This window comes from Dendrobates tinctorius, unplaced genomic scaffold (assembly GCF_039654945.1).
Source record: "Dendrobates tinctorius isolate UK_male_01 unplaced genomic scaffold, ASM3965494v1 ptg000016l, whole genome shotgun sequence".
In the NCBI taxonomy this organism is placed as follows: domain Eukaryota; kingdom Metazoa; phylum Chordata; class Amphibia; order Anura; family Dendrobatidae; genus Dendrobates; species Dendrobates tinctorius.
Genome location: NW_027361684.1, coordinates 25,538,097 through 25,563,268, shown reverse-complemented (window position 1 = coordinate 25,563,268; position 25,172 = coordinate 25,538,097).

Genomic DNA, 25,172 nt, shown 5'->3' with positions numbered 1-25,172 from the left:
CATTATCGGCGCATGCGCCCATCATATACCTCCTGAGTTAAAGAGTGCTTCCCTCACTTCGCCCCGGTAAACAGCATCATGAATAATGCGCTATCACCATCTATGGCGACGAGGGAAGTACCAGGGGCACAGACGGGAACACGCATGCGCGCTGCCTGCCATTAAGGATTCAAACCCTCTATAATACGCCAAATAAAAAGTGCTAATAAGTGAACTAAGTAAATCAATATATTACCCACAAATATAACTAGATACAGTATAGCGCATCTAGATAATAAAGTGACTTTGTGCAATAAAGTGCGCTATGCATATTACTGAATACTGAATAGACAATGTTACCTACACAATACCAGACACCAATACAATAATATATATAAAAATATATATATAGCTATAAACTTCAAGTGAAAAATCATTTCAATAGACATATAGTGAAATAAAGTGAATTCAGATACTGTTAAGTAATCCATATATAATATAATATTTTTTCTTCTTTTTTTTATTTTTCTTATTTTCTCTTATGAAGGCTTGATTGAAGATATATTAATCCACCAGGCAATGGGAAAATTCCACAACCTCCGAGTCCAAGATGAGACAAACGTAAGGGACCAAACACCCGAAAACTGACTATATGGAGACACTAAATAAAAAACAATATACATAAATAAAACAAAAATATCACAAAAATATCAATAATAACAATAATAAATATAAACCCAACCCATAAAAAATACCTCTCTCAATATGCACTCCTACAAAAAAGCAGAGAAACCCAATGTTTCATTTAAACCATTGGGACTTAAAGTCCCCAACCGAAAGATCCACCTACTCTCCACCTGGGCCAAAATTCTAGCTAAATCCCCCCCTCTAAATCCTAGAGAGACCTGGTCAATGGCTTTGATCACTAAACCCCTGGCACTAGAGTCATGAAACATTTTAAAATGTCTCGGTAGAGATTTTAAAGACGTAAGATCCTCATTATTTTTAGCTTTTTCTATATCTCGGACATGCTCTCGAGTTCTTACCTTTAATTCCCTAGTGGTCAAACCGATGTATACTTTTCCACATGGGCATTTAGCATGGTAAATCACACCTTGAGAATTGCAGCTAAGATGTTTTCGTATCTCGTATTGTCATGATCCATCAAAATTAGAAAAGGTAGTAGATTTAATATGATTCAGGCACCCTTTACAAAGACCACACGGGAAAAAAACGGGCGTTCAAGGGCCAGACCCCTTTTTTATCGGTTCAAAATGGCTATGAACCAGCATATCCTTTAAATTAGATGTTCTTCTGGCTACAAAAGAAGGTTGACTCGGTAAGACTTGATTCAAAGTTGGATCAACTAGCAAAATTTTCCAATGCTTACATACAATGTCTTTCAATTCATTCCATTTATTACTATATGTAGAGATGAAACGGACCTGATCCTGATTATTTGATTTCTTAGGGCGAGACGGGCCATATAACAATTTATCCCGAGGGGCTTTTTGAGCTCTATGATAGCCCCTCTTTATCATCTTTTTGCTGTAACCCCTTTCCAAAAATCTCCTTGAAAGATCTACAGCTTGCTCTTCAAAGTTTTCCTTAGTTGAACAAATCCTTTTCGCCCGTAAGAACTGCCCATCGGGAATACCTCGAATGGTGGAAATTGGATGGAAGGAGTCAGCTGATAACAGAGCATTCGTAGCTGTTGCTTTACGGAACATATCGGTGTTCAAAAAACCATCTCCTTTAATAGCCATTTTAATATCCAGGAAATCCATTTCCCTACCATATTTAAATGTAAGTTTTATATTTAAATTGTTCTCATTAAGATGTCTCATTAGATTATGAAGATCTTGTACAGATCCATCCCAAAAGAAGAGAATATCATCGATATACCTCATCCAGTTATGGACATGGTCCATTTCCTGGATGAGGTCATCATGAAAGACACTTCTTTCCCAGGCACCCAGAAACAGGTTTGCATACGATGGGGCACAAGAAGCCCTCATCGCAGTACCTTGTAACTGGAGAAAAACTTTATTATTGAAAGTGAAAACATTATGCGTCAACACAAATTCCAAAATAATCAAGATCAATTCAACTAGGGAACCATCCAAAGTGCTGGAACTCAAAAAGAGTCGAACCGCCTTCAAGCCATCATGATGTTGAATAGAAGTATACAGGGACTCCACGTCAGCAGTCACAATAAGTGTATGTTCATCAAAATGCAACTGATCTAATCTCTGAAGTGCTGATGTGGTGTCCCTAATATACGAAGGTAAGTCTTTGACCAAAGGTTTCAAGAAATAATCTATTATGTCTCCTATTAATTCACAGGGACCGTCATTGCCTGAAACGATTGGACGACCAGGTGGATCCAATGGATTTTTGTGAATCTTTGGAATCAGGTAAAAAGTGGGGAGCCTCGGATGATGATTTTTAATGCGATCCAATAATTTTTTTGAAATCAATCCTTGTGAAAAAGCCTTGTCCAGAATGTCCACTAAAAGGGTTTGAAAAGATGATAAAGGATTAAACTGTAATTTGCGATAACATTTGTCATCATTCAGCAATTTATTTGCTTGTCTCTCGTATTGATGAATAGGCCAAATTACAAGGTTTCCACCTTTATCCGCCGATTTAAAAACGACGTCATTCCACGATTTTAACTCTTCAAGAGCTATCCTTTCATCTTTTGAGATATTAGAAGAACCACCTCGTTGACGAGATAGATTCTCTATATCATGTGAAACTAATTTGGTGAATATATCAATGGCCGGACAAAGCCCGAGAGATGGAAAGGTTTTACATTTAATAAACATATTTTTAGGGACCATACTTACCCTGATGTCATACTATTTTCTTCCTCCAACGAAATTAGAACCTCCAATGCTTCTTCCTCAGCTCGTGTTGTAGTTAAAGTCCCTTTATCTCTTACTGCATGAAGTTTTTTAAGGATCAGCTTCCTTGAGAATAGATGAACATCTTTTATCGATGTGAACGTGTCTAAATTATTAGAAGGTGAAAAGGTCAAACCACGTTGTAAAATTGTTTGTTGAGCCAACGTCAACTCATGACTAGAGAGATTAATTACCTGATATTGGCCTCTCGAATGAGAGCCTCTCTGTGCTTTATGAAACATCTCAGGAAATTTCTTCCTTTTCTTATCATTATTCCTAAAAAAGGAATCATGAGAATTGTCCACATCGCTAGTAGAGGCACTACTTTCCAATTCCGATGCATGAGAGGCATCCGATTGTGTTCTATTTCGTTTTTTGTTCTTCTGTCCATTCAATTGCCAACGATAAATTTTATCAGAATCATAATCTTCCACATCTCTTTGATATTTTTTGAGTTTTTCCTGGCTTACTTTATCTTCTAATTTTGCAATATCCACTTCCAGGTCTTTTAACCATTTAGAAAATTGCTCACTCGACACATCTTTGTTTAGAGACTTCGATAGATTCTCCAATTCTTTATCAACAGATAACAATGACAGAGTATTATTGTCTATCAAAATTTGTATAAATTCAAATGAGCATCTAGACGCTACCGACATCCACTTTTTAACCAAATCCTGCTCTCCTAATTCGTATGTCGGATAAAGTTGTATTCTCAATCCCCTTGGAATTATCTTTTTGTCCAAATAATTTTCAAGTGAGGACCTATTCCACCACAATCTTGTCTTTTTCTGCAAAACATTTCTATATTTGTGCATTAAATCTTTAATCTCAAGAGAGGTATCCTGCGAAACAATCGGGATATTCCTTGAAAAAATGTCAGTGGCCTTAGAACGCCAGGCACTTTCCCTGACTTTTAAATCCATAACGCGGACAATCTGTTATAAAACAGCAAAAAATACAATATTTAAACACTATGTCCAATTGTAAATAATGGCACTTCATCAAATCAGAAAACACACTATGATGGCCACAAAGTGAACTCACCATAAAGAAGCGAACCACAAAATAATATAAAAAATAATTTTATTAACAAAATCATATACATTAAAAGGGCCAAATACCCATATTTGAAAAAATAACCCAGAAAGGGGACTGCAGCATTATTTTACTGGTATAATACATAGGTAAAAAAGTCTATTGACACTGTGAGGGTACGGTCCATATCATTTCATCAAACATCAGTATATAAATAAATCCACTAATACCAAAATTGGTTATGATTATGACCGATATTATCCTTATTACAACAGTGGGCCACCCTCAGAAAGTCAACACACCTGTTTCCATATATAGACTCATATAACACATAACTAAATCCATGATGGCAGAAAAAGAGGCATAATTAATCAATGCTAGATAAATCCACAGCATTAACCCCCATACTCCGCTATATAATATATTAGTGGAGCAACACACACATTAATGACAATCGCCAATTAGGAATTTTAAATAAATAGAGACATATGGATACCTATAATGTGCTAAGTATGATCCAGCCGCTGTCCCCTGCGCCCCGACGCGCGTTTCGCCCTACTGCTTCTTCCGGGGCGTGGCTTACGGGCGTCAGTAAAGGGTTTAAATGTGTATTGAAATCCAATTAAAAAGCCCCATCCCCATCATGTGACCCGGAGGGGAGTATCTCACGTCACAATGCTTTCATACCATTGCCATGGTTACACACTACACGGAAAAGGAATACCGCGTCTTCATTAAAGGCAGGACATTATCGGCGCATGCGCCCATCATATACCTCCTGAGTTAAAGAGTGCTTCCCTCACTTCGCCCCGGTAAACAGCGTCATGAATAATGCGCTATCACCATCTATGGCGACGAGGGAAGTACCAGGGGCACAGACGGGAACACGCATGCGCGCTGCCTGCCATTAAGGATTCAAATCCTCTATAATACGCCAAATAAAAAGTGCTAATAAGTGAACTAAGTAAATCAATATATTACCCACAAATATAACTAGATATAGCGCATCTAGATAATAAAGTGACTTTGTGCAATAAAGTGCGCTATGCATATTACTGAATACTGAATAGACAATGTTACCTACACAATACCAGACACCAATACAATAATATATATAAAAATATATTTTTTCAAGAAATATCCCGATTGTTTCGCAGGATACCTCTCTTGAGATTAAAGATTTAATGCACAAATATAGAAATGTTTTGCAGAAAAAGACAAGATTGTGGTGGAATAGGTCCTCACTTGAAAATTATTTGGACAAAAAGATAATTCCAAGGGGATTGAGAATACAACTTTATCCGACATACGAATTGGGAGAGCAGGATTTGGTTAAAAAGTGGATGTCGGTAGCGTCTAGATGCTCATTTGAATTTATACAAATTTTGATAGACAATAATACTCTGTCATTGTTATCTGTTGATAAAGAATTGGAGAATCTATCGAAGTCTCTAAACAAAGATGTGTTGAGTGAGCAATTTTCTAAATGGTTAAAAGACCTGGAAGTGGATATTGCAAAATTAGAAGATAAAGTAAGCCAGGAAAAACTCAAAAAATATCAAAGAGATGTGGAAGATTATGATTCTGATAAAATTTATCGTTGGCAATTGAATGGACTGAAGAACAAAAAACGAAATAGAACACAATCGGATGCCTCTCATGCATCGGAATTGGAAAGTAGTGCCTCTATGTCATGTCGGACGCTGTTCACACCACAGCATCCGGCAGGCAGAGGTAGTTCCACCTCCAGCCACTATAGCCTCAGTGGCGCCGGCCTGATCTTCAGGCTCTCGGGGGTTAATCCTGCTGGAGACCAGGTTGGATGGTTAGTCACGCCCACGGTCTTTAAATAGTCATGCTGGCCTATGGGCGTCGCCGATTATAGCTTGTGTTTCATACCAAGTGGTTCCGGTCTGGAGTGGAGGTGTTCAAGAGAGAGAGATTCATATCTGGTGTCGTATGATCCGTCGTTATCCTTTCTCCTTCCCATATTTGTGTTTAGTTGTGCCCTGTTCACATTACTGTTTATTCCTGTGTGGGTGCGGCGCAGTGCAGTTTAAGTTCTCCCTGTCTGTCATTATTTGTGTGGGAGCTTTGGTGGTGACTTCTCACTGGGTGGAGGGTGGAGGGTTAAGTGCAGGGCTGAGCAGGAGATAAGGAAAGGTCGGAGGCTCAGGCATTTGCACCTTCAGCAAAAACCCTGGGTTGAGGGTCAGACAGGGTTTCCCCTAGTAAAGGGACACCACAGGGGCCCCGGGTATTTCAGCCTTAGTTGAACTAAGCCCCCGTGACATTATAATCGGCCCACATTTTTTCAGGAGTCCATGGATCCATTAGATTCCATAACCCACCAGTTGGCGGCGCTGTCCGTACAGGTCTCCGAGTTGAATGGGGCAGTTCAGCAGCAGGGCCTGGTAGTAGCAAAGGTGCAAACGGCATCTGCAGGTATCGGTGCAGAGCCGAAGTTTCCGCTGCCAGAACGATTTTCAGGCGATCGCAGCAAATTTGTCGTATTTCGGGAGGCCTGCAAATTATACTTCCGCATGCGGCCAATATCCTCAGGTAATGAGGCCCAGCGAGTAGGGCTGGTGTTGTCATTACTGAGTGGTGACCCCCAAGCATGGGCATTTTCCTTACCACCTGACTCTGCTACATTTCATTCGGTCGATAATGTTTTTTCTGCCCTCGGGCTCATTTACGATGACCCTGACCGACTGGCTCTAGCGGAATCTAAAATCCGCGCCCTCCGCCAGGGGGAGCGCTTGGCAGAAGACTATTGTTCGGAATTTCGCCGCTGGGCTGTAGACACACAGTGGAATGACCCAGCCCTGCGGAGCCAGTTTATTCATGGGGTATCAGGGAGGGTGAAACAAGCCCTCCTGATGTATGAGACTCCGGCATCATTGGAGTCTGCCATGAGTTTGGTGATACGTATTGATCGCCGTTTTCGTCAGGGGGCACAGGAGACGCTACCTCTGGGGGAAAACAGAGGTGCAGGTGTGGTTGAAGTAGATGAGTCCCCTGAACCTATGCAGATTGCTGGCGTGGCACAGGTTCAGCCTCGCGCTCCGGGAGTCCGGAAGTCCGGAGCATGTTTCTACTGTGGTAAAGGAGGTCATTATGTTAACGTTTGCCCGGTACTACCTAAGAGGGTCACACCGGCGGAAAACTGTTAAGCTCAGAGGGTATGGAGGAGACCCAACTGAGCGTATGCATATCCTCCATGATGGTATCTCAATGTATGCTCCCTGCCAAGGTTATTGTCGCCGGCAGAGAGCTACCTATATCAGTGTTTGTGGATAGCGGTTCCGCCACCAATCTCATAGATGAGGAGTTTGCACACACCGCCGGGTTTAAGATTGAAAAACTTCCTCACCCCATACAGGTGGTGACCATTAATGCTGTTCCCCTCCCTCAAGGGGAGATTACTGAGTTTGTGGCAGAGGTGAAACTCCACATTGGGGTCCTACATTCTGAGTCGGTTACATGTAGGGTCCTCCGTAATCTCCCAGCTCAAATGGTCCTGGGTTTTCCATGGCTGTCCAGGCACAACCCGGTAATTGATTGGAAAACTCAGGACATAGTACAATGGAGTGGTTTCTGCCAAGACAATTGCTTGGCCACATGTGTGTCCGCCGTGACGCCCAGCCTGCCGGAGGCTTTGCAGGATTTCGCGGATGTTTTCTCTGAGAAGGGTTGCTCAGAACTGCCTCCACATAGAGCCTATGACTGTGCTATTAGGTTAAAACCCGGGGCCAAATTACCTAAGGCCAGGATGTTTAATATTTCTGGTCCTGAGAGACAAGCTCTGAAAGACTACATCGCGGAGAGTCTGAGCAAAGGTCACATCCGGCCTTCGTCCTCGCCTGTAGCCGCGGGGTTTTTCTTCATTAAGAAGAAAGATGGGGGGTTACGCCCGTGTCTGGATTTCCGAGAGTTAAACCAGATTACTATCCGTGATCCCTACCCAATGCCGTTGATCCCGGATTTGTTCAACCAGGTAGCGGGGGCAAAATGGTTTTCCAAGCTGGACCTCAGGGGGGCGTATAACCTCATAAGGGTCCGTCAGGGGGATGAGTGGAAGATGGCGTTTAACACTCCTGAGGGTCATTTTGAGAGTCTGGTTATGCCGTTTGGGTTGACCACCGCGCCTGCCGTTTTCCAACATTTTATTAATGATGTCTTTGCTCATGTCCTGGGGAGATTTGTGATTGTATACCTGGATGATATCCTCATTTATTCTAGCGATCGGGACACTCATTTGCAGCATGTTAGGCAGGTGTTACAGTTGCTCCGGGAGAACCAGCTCTATGCTAAGCTGGAAAAATGTTTATTTTTTGTCCAGGAGTTGCCCTTTTTGGGATATATTGTGTCCGCAGCTGGTTTTAAAATGGACACCGCTAAGGTGCAAGCGGTGTTGCAATGGGAGAGGCCGGAGAGTCTGAAAGCACTCCAGCGGTTCCTTGGGTTTGCGAATTATTATAGGAAATTTATAAAACACTTTTCGACTGTCGCCAAACCGCTCACGGACATGACAAAAAAGGGTGCCGATCTGGCGAACTGGCCTGAGGTGGCTATACGTGCATTTGAGCGTCTGAAGAATAGTTTTGCTTCAGCCCCCATTCTGGTGCAACCAGACGTGTCTAAACCTTTTGTGGTAGAGGTTGATGCGTCGGAGGTGGGAGTGGGGGCAGTACTGTCTCAAGGCTCGTCCTTGAGCGAGATGCATCCATGCGCCTACTTCTCCAAGAAGTTGTCGCCGGCCGAACGGAATTATGATATCGGCAACAGGGAGTTGTTGGCCATCAAACTGGCTTTTGAGGAATGGCGACACTTCTTGGAGGGGGCGGCTCACCAGGTCACAGTTATCACCGACCATAAGAATCTGCTCTACCTGGAGTCGGCCAAGCGTCTGTCTCCTAGGCAGGCTCGCTGGGCATTGTTTTTTACTCGTTTCAATTTTCTTGTGACGTACCGTCCCGGGGCTAAAAACACCAAGGCGGATGCTTTGTCTAGGTGTTTTCCGGGGGGAGAACCTCGGGAAGAGCCGGTACCCATCCTCCAGAAAGGGGTAGTGGTCTCGGCTCTCACGACTGAGGTAGAGGCGGAGATTGCCGAGGCCCAAGAGGAGGTACCACCAGGACTTCCCGCCAACAAATCATTTGTACCCCTGCATCTTCGGCCTAAGGTGTTGAAGGAACACCACGATTCGGTACTGGCTGGTCACCCAGGGGTGAAGGGCACCTTAGAGCTGGTATCGCGTCGTTTCTGGTGGCCCAAAATCCGGCAGGACGTGGTCTCGTACGTGGCAGCTTGCATCACGTGCGCTAGGGCTAAGTCACCCCGAACCCGTCCTGCTGGCACGCTACAGCCTCTGGGGGTACCCAATAGGCCATGGACAGAAATCTCCATGGATTTTATCACTGACTTGCCAGCCTCGGCAGGGAACACGGTCATCCTGGTGGTGGTTGACCGTTTTTCAAAGATGGCGCATTTTGTGGCGTTGTCTTCTTTGCCCAATGCTAAGACGTTGGCTCAGGTATTTGTGAAGGAGGTGGTCAGACTCCACGGAGTACCGTCTGACATAGTATCTGATAGGGGTACGCAATTTGTGGCGAGGTTTTGGAAAGCTTTTTGCTCAAGGTTGGGGATCAAGTTGTCACATTCATCGGCGTTTCATCCACAGTCTAATGGACAAACTGAGCGCATGAACCAAAATCTAGAACAGTATTTACGATGCTTTGTGTCTGACAACCAGGAGGAGTGGTCTACTTTCCTTCCTCTGGCCGAATTCGCATTAAATAATCACCGCCAAGAGTCATCAGGAGAGTCTCCATTCTTTTGTGTGTACGGTCAACATCCTCAGTTTTGTACCTTACGTCAGGGTGACTCCGGGGGTGTCCCGGAGGAGGATCAGCTAGGAGCCCAATTGTCATCAGTCTGGAGGCGGGTGAAACAGCGTTTGTTGAGCATGAGTGCCAGGTACAAACGGGTGGCTGACAGTAGACGCGTGCCAGGTCCGGACCTGTGTGTGGGTGAATGGGTGTGGTTAGCTACGAAGAACATAAAACTCAAAATCCCTTCTTTAAAACTGGGTCCAAGGTTTATTGGGCCTTTTAGGATTTCTGCCATCATTAACCCAGTAGCTTATCGGTTGGAACTTCCCACGGTGTACAAGATACACAACGTGTTTCACAGGGCTTTATTGAAAAAGGTGGTAGGCTTGGTGGACACGACGCCGATGCCACCTCCGGTCATGGTGGATGGCGAGTTAGAGTTCGAGGTCGCCAAGGTAGTGGACTCTCGAGTAGTACGCCGTACTCTTCAGTATTTGGTGCACTGGCGGGGGTATGGTCCAGAGGAGAGGTCTTGGGTTCCAGCCTCAGACATACATGCGGATCGGCTGGTCAGTTCTTTTCACCGTCGTCATCCGGACAAGCCGGGTCCTATGAGTCTTGAGGGCCCTGGGGTCCCTCGTAGAAGACGGGGTACTGTCATGTCGGACGCTGTTCACACCACAGCATCCGGCAGGCAGAGGTAGTTCCACCTCCAGCCACTATAGCCTCAGTGGCGCCGGCCTGATCTTCAGGCTCTCGGGGGTTAATCCTGCTGGAGACCAGGTTGGATGGTTAGTCACGCCCACGGTCTTTAAATAGTCATGCTGGCCTATGGGCGTCGCCGATTATAGCTTGTGTTTCATACCAAGTGGTTCCGGTCTGGAGTGGAGGTGTTCAAGAGAGAGAGATTCATATCTGGTGTCGTATGATCCGTCGTTATCCTTTCTCCTTCCCATATTTGTGTTTAGTTGTGCCCTGTTCACATTACTGTTTATTCCTGTGTGGGTGCGGCGCAGTGCAGTTTAAGTTCTCCCTGTCTGTCATTATTTGTGTGGGAGCTTTGGTGGTGACTTCTCACTGGGTGGAGGGTGGAGGGTTAAGTGCAGGGCTGAGCAGGAGATAAGGAAAGGTCGGAGGCTCAGGCATTTGCACCTTCAGCAAAAACCCTGGGTTGAGGGTCAGACAGGGTTTCCCCTAGTAAAGGGACACCACAGGGGCCCCGGGTATTTCAGCCTTAGTTGAACTAAGCCCCCGTGACACTCTACTAGCGATGTGGACAATTCTCATGATTCCTTTTTTAGGAATAATGATAAGAAAAGGAAGAAATTTCCTGAGATGTTTCATAAAGCACAGAGAGGCTCTCATTCGAGAGGCCAATATCAGGTAATTAATCTCTCTAGTCATGAGTTGACGTTGGCTCAACAAACAATTTTACAACGTGGTTTGACCTTTTCACCTTCTAATAATTTAGAAACGTTCACATCGATAAAAGATGTTCATCTATTCTCAAGGAAGCTGATCCTTAAAAAACTTCATGCAGTAAGAGATAAAGGGACTTTAACTACAACACGAGCTGAGGAAGAAGCATTGGAGGCTCTAATTTCGTTGGAGGAAGAAAATAGTACGACATCAGGGGTAAGTATGGTCCCTAAAAATATGTTTATTAAATGTAAAACCTTTCCATCTCTCGGTCTTTGTCCGGCCATTGATATATTCACCAAATTAGTTTCACATGATATAGAGAATCTATCTCGTCAACGAGGTGGTTCTTCTAATATCTCAAAAGATGAAAGGATAGCTCTTGAAGAGTTAAAATCGTGGAATGACGTCGTTTTTAAATCGGCGGATAAAGGTGGAAACCTTGTAATTTGGCCTATTCATCAATACGAGAGACAAGCAAATAAATTGCTGAATGATGACAAATGTTATCGCAAATTACAGTTTAATCCTTTATCATCTTTTCAAACCCTTTTAGTGGACATTCTGGACAAGGCTTTTTCACAAGGATTGATTTCAAAAAAATTATTGGATCGCATTAAAAATCATCATCCGAGGCTCCCCACTTTTTACCTGATTCCAAAGATTCACAAAAATCCATTGGATCCACCTGGTCGTCCAATCGTTTCAGGCAATGACGGTCCCTGTGAATTAATAGGAGACATAATAGATTATTTCTTGAAACCTTTGGTCAAAGACTTACCTTCGTATATTAGGGACACCACGTCAGCACTTCAGAGATTAGATCAGTTGCATTTTGATGAACATACACTTATTGTGACTGCTGACGTGGAGTCCCTGTATACTTCTATTCAACATCATGATGGCTTGAAGGCGGTTCGACTCTTTTTGAGTTCCAGCACTTTGGATGGTTCCCTAGTTGAATTGATCTTGATTCTTTTGGAATTTGTGTTGACGCATAATGTTTTCACTTTCAATAATAAAGTTTTTCTCCAGTTACAAGGTACTGCGATGGGGGCTTCTTGTGCCCCATCGTATGCAAACCTGTTTCTGGGTGCCTGGGAAAGAAGTGTCTTTCATGATGACCTCATCCAGGAAATGGACCATGTCCATAACTGGATGAGGTATATCGATGATATTCTCTTCTTTTGGGATGGATCTGTACAAGATCTTCATAATCTAATGAGACATCTTAATGAGAACAATTTAAATATAAAACTTACATTTAAATATGGTAGGGAAATGGATTTCCTGGATATTAAAATGGCCATTAAAGGAGATGGTTTTTTGAACACCGATATGTTCCGTAAAGCAACAGCTACGAATGCTCTGTTATCAGCTGACTCCTTCCATACAATTTCCACCATTCGAGGTATTCCCGATGGGCAGTTCTTACGGGCGAAAAGGATTTGTTCAACTAAGGAAAACTTTGAAGAGCAAGCTGTAGATCTTTCAAGGAGATTTTTGGAAAGGAGTTACAGCAAAAAGATGATAAAGAGGGGCTATCATAGAGCTCAAAAAGCCCCTCGGGATAAATTGTTATATGGCCCGTCTCGCCCTAAGAAATCAAATAATCAGGATCAGGTCCGTTTCATCTCTACATATAGTAATAAATGGAATGAATTGAAAGACATTGTATGTAAGCATTGGAAAATTTTGCTAGTTGATCCAACTTTGAATCAAGTCTTACCGAGTCAACCTTCTTTTGTAGCCAGAAGAACATCTAATTTAAAGGATATGCTGGTTCATAGCCATTTTGAACAGATAAATAAGGGGTCTGGCCTTGGAACGCCCGTTTTTTTCCCGTGTGGTCTTTGTAAAGGGTGCCTGAATCATATTAAATCTACTACCTTTTCTAATTTTGATGGATCACGACAATACGAGATACGAAAACATCTTAGCTGCAATTCTCAAGGTGTGATTTGCCATGCTAAATGCCCATGTGGAAAAGTATACATCGGTTTGACCACTAGGGAATTAAAGGTAAGAGCTCGAGAGCATGTCCGAGATATAGAAAAAGCTAAAAATAATGAGGATCTTACGTCTTTAAAATCTCTACCGAGACATTTTAAAATGTTTCATGACTCTAGTGCCAGTGGTTTAGTGATCAAAGCCATTGACCAGGTCTCTCTAGGATTTAGAGGGGGGGATTTAGCTAGAATTTTGGCCCAGGTGGAGAGTAGGTGGATCTTTCGGTTGGGGACTTTAAGTCCCAATGGTTTAAATGAAACATTGGGTTTCTCTGCTTTTTTGTAGGAGTGCATATTGAGAGAGGTATTTTTTATGGGTTGGGTTTATATTTATTATTGTTATTATTGATATTTTTGTGATATTTTTGTTTTATTTATGTATATTGTTTTTTATTTAGTGTCTCCATATAGTCAGTTTTCGGGTGTTTGGTCCCTTACGTTTGTCTCATCTTGGACTCGGTAGTTGTGGAATTTTCCCATTGCCTGGTGGATTAATATATCTTCAATCAAGTCTTCATAAGAGAAAATAAGAAAAATAAAAAAAAGAAGAAAAAATATTATATATGGATTACTTAACAGTATCTGAATTCACTTTATTTCACTATATGTCTATTGAAATGATTTTTCACTTGAAGTTTATAGCTATATATATATTTTTATATATATTATTGTATTGGTGTCTGGTATTGTGTAGGTAACATTGTCTATTCAGTATTCAGTAATATGCATAGCGCCCTTTATTGCACAAAGTCACTTTATTATCTAGATGCGCTATATCTAGTTATATTTGTGGGTAATATATTGATTTACTTAGTTCACTTATTAGCACTTTTTATTTGGCGTATTATAGAGGGTTTGAATCCTTAATGGCAGGCAGCGCGCATGCGTGTTCCCGTCTGTGCCCCTGGTACTTCCCTCGTCGCCATAGATGGTGATAGCGCATTATTCATGACGCTGTTTACCGGGGCAAAGTGAGGGAAGCAATCTTTAACTCAGGAGGTATATGATGGGCGCATGCGCCGATAATGTCCTGCCTTTAATGAAGACGCGGTATTCCTTTTCCGTGTAGTGTGTAACCATGGCAATGGTATGTCAGCAATGTGACGTGAGATACTCCCCTCCGGGTCACATGATGGGGATGGGGCTTTTTAATTGGATTTCAATACACATTTAAACCCTTTACTGATGCCCGTAAGCCACGCCCCGGAAGAAGCAGTAGGGCGAAACGCGCGTCGGGGCGCAGGGGACAACGGCTGGATCATACTTAGCACATTATAGGTATCCATATGTCTCTATTTATTTAAAATTCCTAATTGGTGATTGTCATTAATGTGTGTGTTGCTCCACTAATATATTATATAGCGGAGTATGGGGGTTAATGCTGTGGATTTATCTAGCATTGATTAATTATGCCTCTTTTTCTGCCATCATGGATTTAGTTATGTGTTATATGAGTCTATATATGGAAACAGGTGTGTTGACTTTCTGAGGGTGGCCCACTGTTGTAATAAGGATAATATCGGTCATAATCATAACCAATTTTGATATTAGTGGATTTATTTATATACTGATGTTTGATGAAATGATATGGACCGTACCCTCACAGTGTCAATAGACTTTTTTACCTATGTATTATACCAGTAAAATAATGCTGCAGTCCCCTTTCTGGGTTATTTTTTCAAATATGGGTATGTGGCCCTTTTAATGTATATGATTATGTTAATAAAATTATTTTTTATATTATTTTATGGTTCGCTTCTTTATGGTGAGTTCACTTTGTGGCCATCATAGTGTGTTTTCTGATTTGATGAAGTGCCATTATTTACAATTGGACATAGTGTTTAAATATTACCTTTTCTATTGGTCAGTACAATCCTAAAAATTCTAACTACTTTATCCAGCAGTTTTTCCTATATACGGATCACCAAACAGAGTGAAGCATCCCTGACATCAAGAATCACCTCCGACCTTGGGTTCCTTCTCTCACCATTAAGTGAGTATCTGTGCAATCAGTTTGTTTGTTTTTTTTCTCTCAGTTAGCGCGGTGAATCTTTTTCAATTTCTGATTCAGCTCTTTTTAACAGGCACTGGCACAGAGCCTGTTTTTCACCAGCGGCTTCTGGGATCTTTTACACATTTTCAAGTGGACTAGCGCCAGTGTGTTTATTGTTACTTATTGTTACTAGAAACAGAAATCTGTGTTCCATAGCCAACCTTGTTCACTTAGGGCTATAAGCTAACTTGATCACTTCCCTGAATTATCTGCCTCTGCTGTCAGCAGCAATCACTCAGAATGGTGGTTCCTGAATGCATAGACATATTGTGCAGGGTAGGCGCTGATATAATTGCTGGGATATGAGTGTAATGCTGGTGGGTTTGGACCCACTATTCCACGGACTGAGCTTACCGAGAGGCATGACTAAGTGACTACCTGGTGTTCATGAGAGCCTCTGGTGGTAAAGATAGGTTTGGCAGCAAGTATTCGCCAGGTACCACTCCATGGCAGTCCCCAAGTCTGCAGCAGCTGACTGGAAGTTCAGGTGTGCAGTACAGGAGCACAAAGACAAATTGTAGTCAAACGGTTTGCGGTCACGGCAGGCAGCACAGGATCAGTATGATTAGTCAGGATCAGGAGCAGAGAGCTAAGACAGTACAGGTAACTAGTCTGGTCAGTAATGAGTATCAATACGGGATAGCATGCATAGGTAAAACTGGGCAGGAACTAACATTCAGGTAAGATGGTGGGAGGAGCTGCCTTAAATAGAACCAGCTCGCATGGGATAGGCTGGGGAGCCACATCTCTGCAGGACATGGCAGGGTTAAATTCTTGCAGAGGTCAGCCACACACCCCCTAAGGCCAGATAGAAATACTATGCTATAGCGTCCAAGCAGGAGCATGCAGGTGGAAACAAGTTCAGCAGCATGGCCTATCGCGAGGAGAAACCACACTGTGAGTGGGGCAGTGCTGAGGATACATGCTAGTTGCCGTTGTGACAGTGAGTTCACTGCAAAGCTAGTCATTCAATAAAACATGCTATGATGTCAGTAGTACCAAACCTTTTTTAGTTAGGTAGTGTACATTGATGCCCAGACGAATCTGAATTTAGCATATGTATATGTGGTTTTCCTGACACATCAATGTTGGAGCTAATCAGGAGACCAATAAGAGAGCAATTTTCACTTCATTTAAACTTTCCCCTTAAATCCAGTGCTTTGCCAGTGTTGTTATTATAACTTGTGCAAAATTCCTGATTACTTGACCCTGATTATCCACCTAACTCCGTGCCTGTCTGCCGATTATGTTTTTAGAGCCATCCTTTATTTGGCACAACTTTATGACTATTTTAATGCCAATTTACACTACCAACTTTAATACAGGAAAGATGTATATCTTTGTAACGTGTTAGCCAGCAGATAGAAAAATATTCAGAATTGAGAGTCCTTAGTGGTTGATACCTTTTCAGTTAGCCATTAAAAGGAATCTACCAACTTTATTACTTTATTATTTTTTTCTATGTTTTTACTTTATTCCCTGAGGGATTCGACCCAAACACTCTAACACTTGTACAATACACTAATGTACTGTAACATTGTAGCGTATTACTGTTTATAATTACCTGCCTCATTTTGCAAGTGGGCCAATTGGGGGTCATGAGAAAAACTTCATCCCCAATGCTTGACAGTGGCATCTAATGGCTTAAACTGACAGAAGAGAGCCCCTGTGCGGGAAGACAGCAGCTGGTAAGTGCAAGAATAGAGTCAGGGAATATTAGTGCTAAATCTCCAGAACTTGAATAAAAAAAGAATGCAGGAGTGGTGCCTTAATTTTATGCTTTAATAGATAGGACTTTTACGAATATATCAATGCCATGTATGTGCATTTATTTATTTGTTTTACTTACTAATTTTCTATAGGCAAAAGGAGTGTAGTTTGAAAATGTATTTATTTTTTATTTTTTTTCAAAGTATTAAAAGTTTTTTATTTTTATTATATTTGTTAGCTCCCTTAGGGGACTTGAACCTGCAACCATCTTAACGCTGATGCTATATACAGTAAAGCAATACGAAAAGATTGCTGTTTGTAGGAAAAATCACTGTTTCAAAAGAACGCCACTTGGCTTTCACAAGAGTACCGACATGACAGGCAAGAGGGTCTTCAGCAGGCTGTCATGGCAAGCCAGTGTGTCACAATTGCATTTCAGGTGTGCCAATGAACAGTTGGAACAGCAGCCCCCCGGGATGTGCACTGTATATGTTGCTGTCATAGACATTGAAATTTAACAAGCTATCAGCTGCAAGTGAAGCTCCACTCCACTTGTAGCTGTTAGATGCAGATGATGGCTGAAAAATGAATCCTACACAAAAACCACAGAGTAAAAAGTCCAAAATAGTGTAAAAATGTTACAAAATTTTATTTACCACATAATTGACCTAATTTACAAACTCAGAAAAGACAAAGCTTAATTACACTGGAGAACACTCTGAACTGTCCCCTCCTTTTTGCACTTTATAAGCACTAAGCACTTTTTTACCTATTTTTTGTGCAAATTTTCACTGAGGCTTGCTAATTTTGCCCATCTTGTTACAACAGTGTTTTTTGTCCTTGTTGATACATGAGGTTTTGGATAATGCTTTGTCTTTTCTGAGTTTGTAAATTATCTCAATTATGTCAATTATGTGGTAAATAAAATTTTGTAACATTTTTACACTATTTTGGACTTTTTACTCCATGGTTTTTGTGTAGGATTCATGCTTGTTGGAGTGTTCAGGTTAATATTGAGTTCTTGGGATAGGCATTCTGCTGTTTATTGTGACTGTTATGTATCAGTGAATCTTGTTCCTGATGGCTGAATAATGTAGCTATCATCTGCCTGAAAAGATCCGACAAAGTCAGGAAGCCAACATAGTACGTGATATGTAGGTAAGGGTTAAAGATTAATGTGATACACCATATATTTAAATATGCTGCATTCTGTGAAATATGTACTAGATATACACTCACACAGTGATTTTTACTGTTATTCAATGTAGTTGACAGTAGTAAGAAACATATCTAATATAGCAATGGAAGGGTTAATGCGGTCTTACACATCAAATCAACCATGATGCCTTTTCGAAAAAAAAGATTTCATTTTCTGGAGAATGGAAAAAAGATGGCTAGAGATTTCATGCAAACAGTTTTTGGCATTTACAAATCCTTGGTAAAAAGGTCATCGTTGTCTCGGAATCTTTTTATTAAAACAGAAAAATGGCTCTTAAAATGTCAGGCTTTTTTTCAGTCAGATATTTTAAACAAGCTACAGATATGAGAAAGCGCTGAAAAATCTCTAGGGGTTTTGCTTAAGTCAGTTCTTTGACACTTGTCTGAAGAAGTATACTCAAGTAGATGCAAGCCTTAGCTCATGTTTAATTCAATTAAATCTACCGGTGAGTGAGGACGATGAGAAAGTTGAATGCAGAACACTCCACATACAGTGTGGCATAACAATAGTGGTTGCAACTATGACCAGTCCTTTTGCATACAGATATGTCCTTCCTTGGTTTGTTTTTAAACTTGAAATATACTGAGATAATTTCCATGAGATGTTATTCAAACATAAAGAAAAATATTCTGATGGATGTCTCAATGCATCCCATCCATTGGACATCTGTCATAGGTTCCCATGAATAAAAAATATGGCACAATAATGTATTGAGCTGATATCATGATAAATTGTATATTTTAACACAATTCAAGAAAAGTTAAAGGTGGACACATCTGTGGGTAGAGGAGACCACCTGCTACATTGTCCACAAGACAAGTCTGAGATAACCAGTGGATGAAACCCGTGGTGAGAGCAAAACGTTGGTAAGTGTATTGGTATTGTATTAGTAAATGTTATTAACCCCTTCCCAAGGTGCCAAACATCCATTTTTTAATATTCTCCCCCCCTTCTTCCTAGGGCCATATTTTTTTTCTGTCCACATAGATGTTTGAGGGCTTTTTTTTGTTGTGGGACGTATTGTATTTTCGAAAAACACCATTTATTTTGCTCCATAGTGTTCTGGAAAACAGCAAAAAAAAAGTGCGGTGAAATTGCAAAAAAACAAAATCCTGACCTTTTTTTTGGTTATTGTTTTTACGGTGTACATTGTGTGATAAAAATGACCTGGCATTATGATTCTTCTCATCAATACAATCTTTATTTTATTGGTGAAAAAAGCTCAGATATTAGAAAGAAAATGTTTTTGATTCTGTTGCCATTATTCAAGAGCTATGACATATTCATTTTTTGGTCGATCGAGCCATGTGAGGGCTTATTTTTTGTGTGGGTGAATGTTATTGATACCATTTTGCTATACTTTTGACATTTTGAAAGCTTCTTACAACAAGTTTTGTATAGTATTGCGATGACCAAAAAAAAACAATTTTAGTGTTTTCAATTTTTATGTGTTTACCAATTAGGTGAATTGTTTTTATGTTTTGATAGATTTGACTTTTCTGTGATATTGTCAATAAAAGACAGAAGTGCCTAGTCTGTTGTGATTGAGATTTTGCTCAGTAATGACCTTGTATTGTACTGTGACTGCATCCTGTTTTAGCTTCAATTGCACTTGTGGCCTTGTAGTCTTTATACAGTGCTGGTTGTTCTCTCTCTCTATGTTTTTTGAATGAGCCTGAGGTCGTATTCTCCATCTAAGATTTGTGCAGCATGCCACACAAAAAAGTGCCAAATGAAAAGGGCCACCAACAAACCTTCCACATTCCTCCGAACCAAAAGGCCACTGTGAGGATCAGGTGTTAGTTGTTTCCATTCACCAAATCTTTGGCAGTAAAACTGAAAGCTCAGTCAGGAAGTTGCAGGGGGTTGACAAACCCGATGGCCACAAACATTACTTATTGTGACTACATAACTAAGCTGCGAGTGTGGTGCTCTTGAGACAACATTGCTATGGAAGTCTGTATTGACTAGTACTCACACCAAGTACTTCATCAGATAGCTTCAACTGAACTGCGGAGACATGTGTCAAGATTCCAGAAGAAGTTTATTCTCTGGCTCAATTCTTGCATAATACAGAATAGAAACTGCAGCAGTAGCAGTAAGAAAAATACAATTCTGAAGCAGAGATATACAGAAATTAGCCTAGCAAGATGCCTGAAAAACACTAACTGGGGAAGAATGAAGGGGCAACTTAAAAGGGGCAAACTGATTCCATATCAGTCTAGCAATATCAATACAGTGACAATACAATACTGTAAACCATTTTAGAGGGCAACAAGAAAGGGCACTATTTTGCTAGAAGTCTTTGTGTCAAATACATGTGCAAAGTGTAACACACACAGTGAGGAGCAATATATTAATGTGCCTATTGTGTAATACAGTCCTGACACTCAAGCACAGTTTAAAAATTCATCTCCATGACCAGAAAGCCCAGGTATCACGATCCATTTTTGGATTCGTGGCAGCTCTGGTTCCATTATAATTTAAAGTATCTTTTTTCCCTTCAGACCAGCAGGGATTATTGTCAGTCTTCCTTACTGGCAGCTACTGAGTTGCTAGGTCAACTGATGTGGATGGTGACCACTCCCACCATCCTTTAAATAGTCATCTGATGCAACAGCTGACTGTTGGTGATAGTCTATGGAGAAGAGTTTTCAGTTGCAACTCTCTGGTTTCAGCGATGTATCAGCTATTTCTGGAATTCAGAGTCCTGTTTCTGTGTCCTCTGCGGTGTGAAGCTAGGCAGTGGTGCCTGGAGCTAAGTTTCGTGTTTGTCATTACCCCCTGTGTTTGTACCATCTGCAGTGGTGAGGCTAGCGTCCTTGTCAGCCAGTGCACTAGCCAGGGCAGTGTGAGGTGACAGTGAGATACGAGGTTTGTGACGGCGATTGGGGGAAGGATGCTTAGGATGTTAGGGGAATGCAGGAACAGGCTCAGGTAGGAGCTCAGGAGGTGTCCCATCCATCATTCCCTATTGTTAAGGCCTTACCTTTACCATCCCATTGAGTGTGTGTTGTGCAGTCTGCTGATTGATCCTTAGTGGGATTGTGACACCAGACTAGAAGTGTACACTGCAAAAAAAGAATTAAAGTGATTTGCTCTTGCAAATATGAGCAGTGAGTTAAGGCACCTCTGTGTCCCCACTCCTTGCAGCACCTCGAGATTTCCACCTCCTTCCATCAACTTTGATAGTCATGGTCACATACAGTTGGCTGCCACAAAATTCCTTCAATGTGCACATATAATCCATTATAAGAACAATATTGGCAAACCCATAAGAGCATATACAGTATTACATAAACAATATATATCCAAAATGGTTGTTCTCTTGTCAATCAAACTCACCTTCAGGCAAGCTTCTGCTGCTGCCCCAGATCTGAGATTCTCTCTTGGACCTTCCTGGCTCCTTGTCTCATCCCTTTCCCAGAGTTTTAACTTATCCCTCATCGCAGTTGCTTTGTGGTCATAAGGTTGCAATTACCTTTGTATGCAAAAGACACTTGTGCTCATTAATCCTGCAGCACAAGCTTTAGGCTATGTGCCCACGTTAGCATTTTTAAAAACGCTCAGGAAATGGATCTCCTTCCCAGAAAACGCGCGTCTTTTTCCGCGATTTTTGCACTTTTTTTGCGCAAAAAAATGCGTGTTTTTGATGTGTTTTTTTCCGCGCGTCTTCTGGACTATAGGAAATAGCCAAAAACACGGACTTAAGCGGAAATTAATGAACATGCTGCGTATTTTACCGCTAAGCGTTTCCTTAGCGGTAAAAACGCATCCATTGGTACAAAAAAAACAAAATGCATTAAAATGAATGGGATGCTTCTTTTAAGCGTTTTTGATGCGGTTTGACCCTGAAAAATGCATCAAAAACGCTTAAAAGAAACGCAACGTGGGCACATAGCCTTATTCGAGGTTATCAATATCTTTCTTAGCAAGTCTGAAGTAAATTGCACATAATAAAAAGTCTAAGGGCTCATACCCATCACCTTTAAAAAAATGCTCCAATTTCGGTCCAGAAAAGTGGGACGACTGTCATGCGATTTTCATGCGAGTACAATCCGCTTTTTTAACCTCTAGCATCCGATTTCCATCTGATTTCCATATGAATGCGATCCTATTGAAATGTGATTTTAACATGAGCTTTTACATTTTTTTTAGTAAATAAGCTACTTTTGAAAAAAAAATGGCGTGGGATCTCCCGACATTTTATTAACCAGCAGAGAGAAAGCACACAGCTGGGGTCAGATGTTTATAGTCTGGGTAAGGGGTAATACCCATGGAGTTTCACAGGTTTTTAATATCAACTCACAGCTGCATACTTAGAATTTCCTGGTTATTAAAATGATAATCCAGTGCTGTGTGATCAGAATGATATTGTATGTCTGTAACCCCAATATTATTATACTCTTGAAGTATCTGTTTATAGATTGTTTCAGACATAGATCTTATCTTTCCCTGTTTTTAGAAGTTTAATTATGTTTAAAATAAATACTTGTATAATTGTATCATGCAACAATGCAGCCTTCCATCTGGGTGTAGTAGAGTTAGATAAGTCGCGGGACAATTGGATTCTTAACTTGTCAGCGGACAGGTAAAGAATATGGTTGTTTATTATTTTATTTCTTTTACATGAAACATTGGCTTCAGTGGATTGGGCATAAGGTGAGTATATGTGTTTTTGGTTAATTTAGTTTTATTAAAGAAGTCTGTTTCGTTATTTCAAATAAAAGACTTTATTCTGGGTGTTACTTTTTTAAGAATTTGTTTATGGTGTTAGTAATGGGGGCATCTTATAGACGCCTCTCCATTACTAACCTCTGGGCTTGATGTTACAAAGGTGACATCAACCCCAATACTATCACCCCACTTTCCACCGAACCAGGGCAAGTGGGTTGAGTGATGCTAAGTACCAGATTTGGCACATATTATGGATGCGCCATTTCTGGGGCAGCAGAGAGCTAATGATTTTAGTCTGGGAGGGGACCAATATCTATGAACCCTTCCTAGGCTATTAATATCAGCCCGCAGCTGTCTGCCTAGCCTTTGCTTGTTATTAATTATAGGGGGACCCTGCATCATTTTTCTTTTGGGGACCCCCATTTTAATAAACAGGAAAGGCTAAGTATACAGCTGTGAGCTTATATTGATAGCCTTTCTAGCTCCATGGGTATTACCCCCTTCAAAGGCTATAAACATATGCCCCAAACTGTCTGCTTTCTCTCTGCTGGTTAACAAAATTTAGAGGGATCCCACACTATTTTTTTCAGAGATTTAGTTATTAATTAAATACATGCCCAGTAAGCTACACAAGCAATATACTAATAATAGGTGTCACTGACATCTTTATACCTATCTATTCTATGTGTATAGATCTAGCATGGTGGCTCATTGTTTAGCACTGCAGCCTTGCAGCACTGGGGACCTGGGTTCAAATCCTACCAAGGCCAACATCTGTAAGGAGTTTGTATGTTCTCCCCATGTTTGTGTGGGTTTCCTCCGGATTCCTTCCACATTCCAAAAACATTCTGATAGGGTTTTCTAGATTGTGAGCCAAATCAGGGACAGTGATGATAATGTATGTAAAGCACTGTGGAATTAAGGGCACTATATCAATGAGTAAAATAAATAAACGAATTATATTTTGTCAGGTCATGTTGTGATTTTACTGCACGTGTCTGCTGAAATGTCAGGTTTACACAAGGACATGAGTGTATAAAAATTGGATGGCACTCGAATAGAGCAAGACAAGTGCCGTGTGTTTTTTTTTTTTTTCTTGCACCCATTGACTTGCATTGGTGAGTCTCGTCCAATGCAAGAGGACAATCACAGCATGCTGCGATTTTTTTTTTTTTTTTCAGTCCAATTTTGGCTGAGAAAAAAATTGCAGATGAGCAGGGACTCATAGATTAACCTTGAGCCCTAATGGAGAGAAACACCATAGTAATAGGTGCCTCAGAAGCATTGGGAATAGAGTTGAGCGATACCGTCCGATACTTCAAAGTATCGTATCGGATGGTATCGGCCGATCTTTAAAAAAAGTATCGGTATCGCCGATTCCGATACCGGAAGTCCCATTCAAGTCTATGGGACTTCCGGTATCGGAATAAGAAAAACCCTTTCCTGCCCTTGTACAGCCTCTCTGGGGTCTGTACGGGCCTTTCGGGGGGCTGTGCCGGCCTGCCAGGGGGTCTGTGCAGGCTCCGGTGGTCTGTGCCGGCCTGCCGGTGGTCTGTGCAGGCTTCGGGGGGCTGTGCCGGCCTGCCGGGGGGCTGTGCCGGCCTGCCGGGGGGCTGTGCAGGCTCCGGGGGGCTGTGCCGGCCTGCCGGGGGGCTGTGCCGGCCTGCCGGGGGGCTGTGCAGGCTCCGGGGGTCTGTGCAGGCATCGTCCGATGGGACTACAAGTCCCATCGGGCGATGCCTGCTACCATGACAGTGATTGACACATTAGCCAATGATGGGACAGTAGTAGTCCCATCATCCGGCTAATGTGTTAAATGTTAAAAAAAAATAAAAAAAAAAAAAAAATACTACATACATACTACATGCATGCTACATACATACTACATGCTACATACATACTACATATATACTACATACATACTACATACATGCTACATGCATACTACATGCATGCTACATACATACTACATGCATGCTACATACATACTACATGCTACATACATACTACATATATACTACATACATACTACATACATGCTACATACATACTGCATGCTACATACATACTACATACATACTACATACATACTACATGCATGCTACATACATACTACATGCATGCTACATGCATGCTACATGCATGCTACATACATACTACATGCTACATACATACCACATACATACTACATACATACTACATACTACATATATACTACATGCATGCTACATACATACTACATGCTACATACATACCACATACATACTACATACATACTACATACTACATATATACTACATGCATGCTACATACATACTACAT